The sequence below is a fragment of the Phoca vitulina genome, unplaced genomic scaffold, assembly GCF_004348235.1.
Source record: "Phoca vitulina isolate PV1807 unplaced genomic scaffold, GSC_HSeal_1.0 scaffold11, whole genome shotgun sequence".
NCBI classification, from domain to species: domain Eukaryota; kingdom Metazoa; phylum Chordata; class Mammalia; order Carnivora; family Phocidae; genus Phoca; species Phoca vitulina.
In genome coordinates, this window is record NW_022589714.1 from 4,070,469 (window position 1) to 4,081,353 (window position 10,885).

Here is a 10,885-nt window from a genome sequence, read left to right on the forward strand (position 1 = left end):
AAGAAGAAATGATCTTTAAGTCAGTGACCCCATTTTATCCCCTTCTAAACAACCACAACTGCACTCAACATTTGTATTGACTTAAGTGAAAACGTGAATTGGGCCCCTAGTTCCCATTGATTAATCACACTGAGAGACAAATCAGCCAAGAAACCAATTGAATTAAAAGGCTTCTTTATTTGCTGAACAAGATAAATAAAACCTAGGAACAATCCTTTAACATAGACAGTTATGACTCAGTTGTGAACACTCAGCACAAAATGATCCTGAGGCTATGGAGAGAAATGACAGCTATCATTATTATTGTTAACATTATTAGTTGCTATTATGGCCACATTTTATAAAAAGCTTATAAAAAAATAGATGTGCCACAGTAAAACTTATCTCAAGAACTTAAAATATAGTTAGGGAAAAAAAAAGAGTCAGACTTCCCTGATTGTGATTTAATAAAATTAATGTTTAATACATTCTGCTATGTAATTTTTTGGCCCCTGACTGTGACTAAAAGGCTAAGTGGACCTTTACATTCTCGGAAAAGGAAAAAGAGATAAAGAAATCAGGATGCTGCAGCAAAATAAATACCATTCTAGTTGATAATTATCTATCACGCAATATAGTACCTTTCAATTAACTTGGTCACGGTTTAATTAAAACCTAAGTTTTATTCAATCAGATCTCCGGGAAGCTGGTAATTTGCATCTGCATTGTGCTTAGATTGCGTATTTTGTTCACCTCCAGTTGTTATTACCAGGTAATTCAGTAATGATTGCTTGCGACTGGGCCCTGGTAGTCACAAAATTTATCACCTCACCATAGAATGACCTCTGCTCACCTCTCCTTAGGTTTCTCTAACTTGTTTTATTCATGAAGCACTCTCATTCCAGGAGGCTAAATACAGTTATCAGTGGGAAAGGTCAGCACCTGGCTTCAGATAGCTCATAAGTTAGTGGCCCTACAAGGGGTTGATTCACTGTATTACACATTTTGGGCTGAATGTACAGGAAAAGCAAAAGAGCAAACAAACAAAAAGCAAGGCATTGTCCTTTCCGTGAGAAAGTCTGCGATCTGGTTTAGAAAGGCATCTTCCTATCTGAACCCCCACGGGGCCCCCCAGCCAGTTTTTCCTCCCCTGGCCTCTACTCCCTACCACAGATCTACCTGGCACTCTTTCATCTCATCCATCTCCCTGAGACCTCTCTGATCTGTCATTCTCCTTAGGATAGCTGAGTCCAAACTCCTTGACCCTCAGAATCCACACAATCTGGTCCCAATTACATACATCTCTTCTCCAGCCTCACCCTCGACACCTCGTGATGATGCTGGCTCCAGCCTTTGTCCCCACCTGAGCCATTCCCTCCCCCTCCTTTATTTAGCCAGATTCTTCCTGCACTTCCAAGTTCAAGTTCTCCTCCTCCACAAAACTTGTCAGAACATCCTAGCCCTCAGCCTTTGCTCCCTTTCTCATTCACAGGACTTTCTGCTTTAGAGAAGATTTCATTTAGCAATCAATCTGCCTAATTAAATCTTTGTTTTCCTGTGCAGAGGCCAGGATTTACACTTTCTTGATATCCCCCAGCCCTGTCCCAACACGAGTTTTCCATACCCACTAGTCCTCAACAAATGCTAGTAAGTAATGATGAATGATGATCAACATGGTAAGTACTCGATGATGTAATGCCTTAAAACATTCCTAATATGTTGCCATGTACAACCATTGTATTTTAAATTTACTTATGTCTTGCGTCTCCCAACTACACTGTATTTTCTCTGAGAGTCTAGGTCATGTCTTCTACTTTTTTGTTTCATTCCAAATTTCTAGCATAGCACTGTGCAAACTGAGATTAGAGATTTACTAGATAATTACTGGTTTAATTTAATTAATTTGGTATAGCTGACACAAATATCTGCAAAATGAAATACAAATATCTATGCCACTGCTAAGACTATAAGTTAATTACTATTCTTCAACAATGTTAGTAGCCAGTCCTTGTACTGACATTTCACTTCTCAGTCTAATGGGTTATTTATTTAATTAATAGCTACTTGCCCATTAGAATCCATTAGCATATCAAAATTGTTTTTTTCTGAGACTTGCCAAAAAGAATAAATTGTACATGTGTTTACTCTGTAAGTCCTAATATTACTTTAAGATGTATCACATCTCTTTGATGATCTAGGAGTCCCTAATTAAGATAACAAATTAAGTATACAAAACATTAGCTTTATAACTCCTTTGTAAAAGCAAGCATAATATGTGAATTTACTGATGTTTTAAATCTTTTCTGAAATAAATCAAGATAAAACAAATCAATCTGATTCTATAGGACTTTGGCATATGTAATAGATACACAAATGCATGAAGATACACTTGGGTTAATGTTAGTTGCATTTCCAGGGGTTTCCATGATAGAGTTTCAGGTTATTTGTTTCTTAGGGTTTTTGTTACTTATTGCTTCTGTCAGATCAGAAGAAGAAGGCTTTGGTGATTATGACATTCTTAGCTGTAATAAAGTTCTGTGTTGGAATCATCTTGGCTTCTACTCCCTACAAACAGTCCATTCTCTATTGAGATGACAGCCCACTAAGAAAAAAGAAAGGTAAATAGCAGAGGCAAAATAAATCAATGTCCAAGCCTACCTAGTAAGCAAATGAACCAAGCCATTGCCTTGATCTGGGCAGACTGAGCTTAAAATGCTGTGAGACACACTAAAGAATCTGATGTCATTTGCTCTATTTCTTGGAATTCATACACTGAAAGACTTCACTTTATCTTGAAGACATAGAGAAACATGAACAAAAATAAACATGAACAAAGGAGACCCCGGTCGTGTTTTTATTGAGACTTAAGTGCAGTCCACAGCCAGGTCCCTCACCACTCCTGTTTCACTGAGGACCAGATCATTTAATGAAATTATTGAATTATTAAAGAAGCACTTCTCACCAGCCCATCAGGCACTGTTTAGGGATTTATATTTCACAAACAAAATCAATAGTCTCGTGAGGACATCACTGCTTATATTGCAGAGCAGCACCATCTGTCAACACTGGAACCTGGGAAAATTTTTATATGATCTATTACTATGGAGGCATCTAATATGCAAAGACCTTAAAAATAAGTTGATAATATGAGTGCCTCTTAACTACACCAAACTTGACACGTTTAACAGTCCCAAGAAAAGGGCATAGTTCATGAAACTCACTGTTAACATTCTCAGCAGTCAAAGCTATTATGGATGCAAAGATATTCTCACTGTCTGGGTCAACCAATACAGGAAATGCCCAGTGCAGAAAAGCTACAGGTTTGAATTCTGCAAAGGGCAACCTCCACTCCTTTCATTTGCACAATCCATGAATGTATACATTTGTGCATAAGCATGTTCTGTGTGCATTCGAGGCTATAAATTAAAGGTCCAGGAGTATGTATTCATATCACTTGACACCAGATGTTTTTCTTACTCCAGTATCAGAAATCATGGGGAGATGTATTTTCCTCAGAGGGTGAAGAGGGTTAGGAGACAGAATTTTTGCCACAGAAGTCATGTGCAAGGTAGAAGCCAATTCTGATTATAGAATTTCTCAGAATGGCCCCAAAGAGCTTCCTCACCTCCTCCACCATGTGAAGACACAGCAAAAAGCCATCTATGAACCAGGAAGAGAGCTCTCACTAGACCATGAATCTGCAGGCACTCTGATCTTGGACTTCCCAGCCTCCAGAAGTGTGAGAAATAAATGTTTGTTGTTTAAGCCACCTAGTTGATAGGATTCAACCCAAATAAACAAAGACATGGGGGTTCCAGGGAGAATTTGTGGAACCCACTCCAACCATTAGAACACTGCAGCTTCAGATGGTTTTAACAGGTGTTCCAAAATCTCTTCTAAGAAAACAGAAGTGTACAAGGTGAATTAGTGTCCATTCTTCTGAATTCAGTCATTAGACCAGTGTCTTTAGAGAAAAAAAGACACAATGTTCTCAAACCACTCAGTGTACATTGCATGCACTGTACCACTGTTTGCTAGCTATAGATTACTCATCGTTTATGGATGTCTACAGAGCATCAGGCACTATTCTGGGTCTGATAACACAGTGGCGAACAAAACAGACAAGATCCATGCCTTCACAGAGCTTCATTCTGTTTGGGGAAATGGAAAATAAGTATATTAATAAAAATAATACAGTCTCATACTGATAAATACTATAAATAAAATAAGATTAATAAGGCAAAGCAATGACATTCTGAATTAAAAGAACCTTTAAAAAACATTATAAAAGTTATTTGAGAGCAAAAATCCATGTCCTCTTTATCCTAAGACCCCTGGAGTCTAATGCTATGTGCACAGTACTTACTAGGAGTACAACTTTCTGCTTTTTTTTTTTTTTTTTTAGCAGTTGTTGAATTAATTCTAAATGCATAAAAAATAAGACATCAATTGAAGCAGGAACTTTGAAAGAAAGGATTAGAAATTCCCCAACAAAGCTTAAAATTCTTGGCAATCAAAATTCAAATGCAAATAGCAGGCAGTGCAGGAAAAGCACTTAGAGTTGCTCTCTGCCAAAGGATGGAGCTTCCAGCCCTCTGATCAGGGCACTGCACAAAAGCCTCCTCATTCATCTAAACCCCAGTACACTCTGTGCTCCCTGGAAAGAGAACATTGGCTTTACTTTGATTCAGATCTATTATGGCAGGACATACAATTGCTTCATTACTGCTGGACTTGAGGGAGATTCTAGGATGAAACCTAGGCATTCAAAACTATTCAATGCTGGACCTTCACCCACACCTCCTGAGGGGTCAATGGAGACACCAGGTGGAGAAAGGCGTCGTCCCCTAGGAGGCAGGTTGCTGAACCAGGGTCCCTTCTGACTTGCCAATCAATAATAGCACGTTACAGGGACAGGCAGAGAGAGGCCATAGGGCCAAGGAGGAGGTGTTAGTTCATTTATTTATTTCTCTGGGTTGTTGGTATTAGCTCCCACAGACATGTTTATTAGAGGAAGTAAGGTGTGGTGGTTTTGTAGTTCTTAGTTGTAATAAGATCTTGTGTTTGAGTCATGCTGGTCTCTATTTATAACTGTAATTTAAAAACAAACAGGTGAAGAAACTGTCAGGTCCTTAGAGCAGAGATACCTTTTTACAAACTCATTAATTAGGGCAATATTTATACTGTACTAGTAACAGAGACTGTGTATTACAATTCAGGTTTCCTGTTTATTAGGATCACCCGTAGGAAACAACATCTCCACTTTTACAGGGCAACCCCCTTGTCACAGAGCACTGGTTCTGTATGTGCTCACTCATGCCCTGGCTCTGTGACTACTGACTTCATGGTCACATCTCGATTCACATCTTGGCTCTTTTCTCTCTTAGCAGCATGAGTTTGGGAAACTACCCATTCTCTCTGAGCTTCTATTCCCTCCTCCATAAAGTGAGGTTGACAATATGTACTTCAGAGATTTTATGATGATTAAATAGTGATGTGTATTAGTTTGCCAGGGCTGCCGTAACAAAACACCACCAACTGTGGGCTTCAACAACAGAAATCTGTTTTCCCACAGTTCTGGAGGCTGGAAATCCAAGATCAAGGTGCCAACACGGTTGGAGTCCTCTGAGGCATCTCTTTTTGTTTGCAGATGGCTGCTGCCCTCTAGCTACGTGTTCACATGGTCATCACCTGGGCACATGTGGATCCCTGGTGTCTCCTTACCTTCTTAGAAGGACACGAGCCATACTGCATTAGTGCCCCATTCTAACGGCCTCATTGTAACTTAATCACCACTTAAAGACCTTACCTCTAAATACAGTTACATTCTTTGGGTTAGAACTTCAACACATGACTTAGGGGAGACACGATTCAGTCCCTAACATAATGTTTATAAGGTACTTAATAAATATGGATTGCTTCTCCTTACCCCTAGTTTAGGGGTTGGCCTAGATGAGCAGATCTCAAAGTGTAGCCATGGATCCCAGAGGGTCAACAAGTTTCTTTCAGGGCACTTGTGAGATCAAAACAATTTTCACAATAATACTAAGGCCCTCTTAGTTTGCCCGTTTTTCAGTGCTGACTTTTGCACTGACAGTGTGAAAGCAATGGTGGGTAAAACCGTGGCTCCTTGCCACAAATCAAAGCAGTGGCACTGAACTTTACTTGTAGTCATTGTATTTTTCAAAACCATACATTCACAATAAAAAAATCATCAATTTCACTTAAAGATATACTTGATGAAGAAGTCAGAGTTATTAATTTTATTAAAACTTGACCCTTGAATACATGCATTTTTAATATTTTGTGTGATGAAATGGGATATTCACATAGAGAGTATGTCTATTTCATACTAAAGGATGATGGTTGTCTCAAGAAGAAGCACTCATGTAGTTGTGTTGCAAGCTGAGCTAGGCTGCCATTTTCATGGAGCACCAGTTTACTCATAAGATGTATACACCTACTTTGATTTGACAGTTTGACATTGGTATTTGATGACATTTTCTGAAAATGGACTAAATGACCTCTCAATTCAAGGTAAAAAACAAAAAACACAACTTTTTCAGTATATGTCACCAATGATAAAATTGGAACTTTCAGGTAAAAGTTAGAATTTTGGAAAACTTGTATCTGCCGTCATGAGCTTAACAGCTTTCTAATACTTAGCTATTTTCCTGATATGACCAGTAGTGATATTTTAAAATGTGATTTTAAAAAAATATTAGGTAAGGAAATGTGCTGAAATTTGGAAGATCTGCATAATTCAGAGAAATAATATTTTCCAAATGACCAATGTATGCTTTTAGGTAAAAGATTCCTTCAAAGTAGAAGGTAAGTCAATAAATAGATTTTAAAGTGAAAGTTCACTGATTTGTTTTATGATTCTGTATCTTGTTGAGCTCTGGTGCAATATCAAAGAAGAATATCTACAATATATAGCAAGACTATTAAAGTACACTTCTCTTTTCCTGTGTGAATATCTGTGTGAAGCCAGATATTCTTCAACCAAAACAACATATCACAACACAGTGAATGCAGACACAGGTGTGGGAACCCAACTGTCTTTTTTTTTTTTAAGGATTTTATTTATTTATGAGAGAGAGAGAGCACGGGGGCTGGGGGGGACAGAGGGAGAAGGAGAAGCAGACTCCCTGCTCAGCAGGGAGCCCGATGTGGGACTCAATCCCAGGATCCTGGGATCATGACCTGAGCAGAAGGCAGATGCTTAACCAACTGAGCCACCCAGGGCCCCCCCCAACAGTCTTCTATTAAGCAAGGCATCAATTTACAAAAATGTAAAACAATGCCACTATTCTCAGTCTACTTTTTTTGCTTTGGAAAATAGTGTTTTTAATAGTATGTATGATATTTATGTTACCACATGATGGGTTTATTATTATTTGTAAATGAATTATAAATATATATTTTAAATACTTCTTAGCTTTTTTTTTTTGAGAGAGAACACACATGTGCACAAGTGGGGGAGGGGTGGGAAGAGGCAGAGGGAAAAAGAGAATTTAAGCAGGCTCTATGCCCAGCACAGAGCCTGATGCAGGGCTTGATCTCACAACCCTGAGATCATGACCTGAGCCAAAATCAAGAGTCGGACACTTAATGGACTGAGCCACTCAGGCACCCCCTTAGCTTTAACTTCTAATATAGCAAATATTTTTTGATATAACCCACATAAACAAAATCTCTTTAGGGGTTCTCAGTAATTTTTAAGAATATAAATGGTTCAGGAAGGCTGGGTGGCTCAGTTGGTTAAGTGTATGCCTTCAGCTCAGGTCATGATCCCAGGGTCCTAGGATCGAGTCCCGCATCGGGCTCCCTGCTCCGTGGGAGTCTGCTTCTCCCTCTCCCACTCCCCATGCTTGTGCTCGCTCTCTCTCTCTGACAAATAAATAAAATCTTTAAAAAAAAAAAAAGAGTATAAATGGTTCCTAAGGCACCTCTCCTAAAAAATAAAAAAATACTGGTAACTGCTGTTTCTAAGGCATAGTATACACACTGCTGATCATACATGAGATGGTTCTAAGGGGGCACAGATACACTATAAAAATTTTACCATTATAAATTTATTTTAATTTTCTATGGTAAATGATACTGGCTTACCATTCTTCATAGTTTTATAGTTTTCCTCTTTTCATACATTGATTTATATTAAAAAATAACTTAATGGAAATACATAGATTTGGTAAAAATGGTGATGTTGTAAGTAAATGACTAAAGTGTGGGAAACCCTGGTTCCCAGAAGAGATTTTCAGAAGAATATATTGCATAGTCTTATTTTTTCTAACTTGGGTCTTCTCACCCAACATTTTGCATATTAACAATTATAACGGCCAAAGAGAATTTACTTGGATAACAAATTATTTCCCCTCCCATTCAGACCACAAAGTTCCATTTGAGGCCAGATGATTGGTTTGGTTTGGTTATCTACAGTAATCATTTGAAGTCTCCATTTCATTGTGGGTTTTATAGACAATAGTTCTACTTACACAAGTAATATTACTTGGTGAAATAAAAAACATCGCTCATCAATCTCATCTTCTACCTACAAGCTATATCAAGCTCTGGGCTTCCCTTGACACAGGAAACATCCCAAATCCATGTGTTGTGGACACTGACTGATACCTCGGTTCGCTTTCCAATTCCATGGCAAGTGACTTGGAAGCCAGTCTGGAGAAAGAGGGTGGTCTAGGGGGTGGGGTGCTGAAGCCAGCCTCAGGAGACTTGGGTTCGTATCCTGAGACTCTGTCCCAAGGCTTCCCTTCCCTGCAAAACAAAGGGTTGAACTAAATGATCTTCCAGTTGGAACAGCCTGACTCAGATCAAAAACAGCTTCTGAGGAAGCCATTTGTCTAGGGGACTCTGAAGGGATGAGAGCACCCACCCCATCCCACTCAGGCTGCTGAATGCTGGGCTCTGCCTTCATGAACATGGACTCCATTTCCATAACTGTGTTATTTTATCTTAATCTATGACAGTAATGGTACCAAAACTTAATATAATTAAAGGAAAGGGGTGGACACATCAGATAAATGAAAGACAGGGCTGCCTGAGCCCCAAGAACTATGAATTCTAGTCTTGGCTCTGCCACTGTCTCGGGACACACCCCGTATCCTTGCTAAAACCTAGGCAGCTTCTGGACACAGCATTAGCCTATTTCATGGGACTACTGTAAGAAATAATTTCTAAAAATGGCAATGTAAAAGAGTTTACAAAATGAAGTACTAAACTGAAACTTGGGAAACATTCTGGGAACTCTTATGCCATTCAGCTAACTAAAAAACAAAAACTTTCCTGTTGAAAAGTCCTTGAGAATATAACTGCTTAATCAGTACATCACCAGCAGTCTGCAAATTAGCATGAAGCCACAGGCCTGAGACCTGACAAAAATTAAATCGGTGTTTAATAGAAATTGGACGGTGAGCAAGAAGATTTTTGAAAATTTAAAATCTAGCCCACAAAACTAGAAGCACATTTTACACCTTCAGGGCTGGGTGCATGTAATGATCAGGTCCACGTTGCTACACATATTACTCACACTGCAGTCAATGTGAGAAGACTAACAATGTTTTGGGGAGCCCACAGAATTTTAACATCTATTTGCAAGATTGAGATATAAAATGTGCTTTTATAATGGACTTGAGAAGACTTTTTTTTCTTTTTTTAAAGATTTTATTTATTTATTTGACAGAAAGAGAGCACAAGCAGGGGGAGCAGCAGGCAGAGGGAGAGGGAGAAGCAGGCTCTCCGAGGAGCAGAGAGCCCAATGTGGGGCTCGATCCCAGAACCCCGGGATCATGACCTGAGCCGAAGGCAGACACTTAACTGACTGAGCCACCCAGGCACCCCAGACATTTTTCAAATGAGAAAAAGTGTTGCTGTTATTACCCTAAATCAATTTACTGCTTTAAATAGTTTCATTTAAACCTAGCAATTTTAGAATTAACTAGGAGGGAGAGGGGGAAGCCAGTTTATTCTGATGCTCCTTTCTCCTTCCTCTAAGTCCTATATGCGGCAAATCCGCAGAACTGCAATCCCTACGCTGATGAAAGTGTGTGTATCTGTGCACAACACCCACATGGAAACCAGGAAAGGAAAACAGCTGGAATAGTCCGCTGAGCCAGTCCCCTCTCAAGAGTTGTGGTCATTCCTCCCTCTGGTGGCTGGTGGGACAGTTTTTCTGCTTACCTTTTCTTGGTGATGAAAGCTAGGCACAGTTGTCCTCAGAGCCAGCCTCCTCAAAAGAAGTGCTTCAATTCTGGCATAACAAAAGGCTTGAAAAAGTGAATTGTAAGGGTTTTTGTCACATCTTTGTTGCTGGGGACTCCCTTTCTGTCTGCCTAATGCACAAACCCAGCAATAGTCCATCCTCCTAGGACATCAGCGGGCTTCCCTGACCACCCTGTGTTCTTTTGCTGTGTACAAAGGTTTACTCATGGTCAGATCCCCTTGCCTCATTGCCACGGAGTTAAACTGAGTGACAGTTTGTCATATCTGTCATATCTCTCAGAGGCAGCAGGAAATGGCAACTCCACTGAGACCAGTCAGAAGGGAAAAGACACTTTTTGCTAGAACCAGCCAACCCAGACGTTTCTTATTCCACAGGTGGTTAACAAAGTACTAATGACTTCAGAGATTTAAAAAGCTCCCAAGACCCTATTCCAGGCTTCCCCTCCAGGTTTGCCCTTCAGAGCACTTTGTAACTGTAGGCAAATGTAAATTCGGAAATGGACTCCAAAGTAAGGTATCCCAGAGTCCGGGCCACAGAGTGCAGGCTTAATGATGCAAGGGAGGGGACTTCTTTGCTGTTATTTCACTGCAGGGAGCTGAAAAACAGCAATTCTTTGCAAATTGTGAGGCTATGGAGAAAGAAAACTCAGAGGGAATAGAAGGA

General features: G+C 39.6%; 1 long non-coding RNA gene across 1 annotated transcript; it reads right to left on the minus strand.

Moving 5' to 3' along the window:
• Window positions 1-4,075: 4,075 nt before the first annotated feature.
• LOC116635725 lies at window positions 4,076-10,264 on the minus strand. The gene is made up of 3 exons (XR_004300205.1): window positions 10,180-10,264; window positions 8,617-8,757; window positions 4,076-4,130 (listed from the first exon to the last, which is right to left on the minus strand). It is a non-coding gene; the product is annotated as an uncharacterized LOC116635725 (long non-coding RNA).
• Window positions 10,265-10,885: the final 621 nt, after the last annotated feature.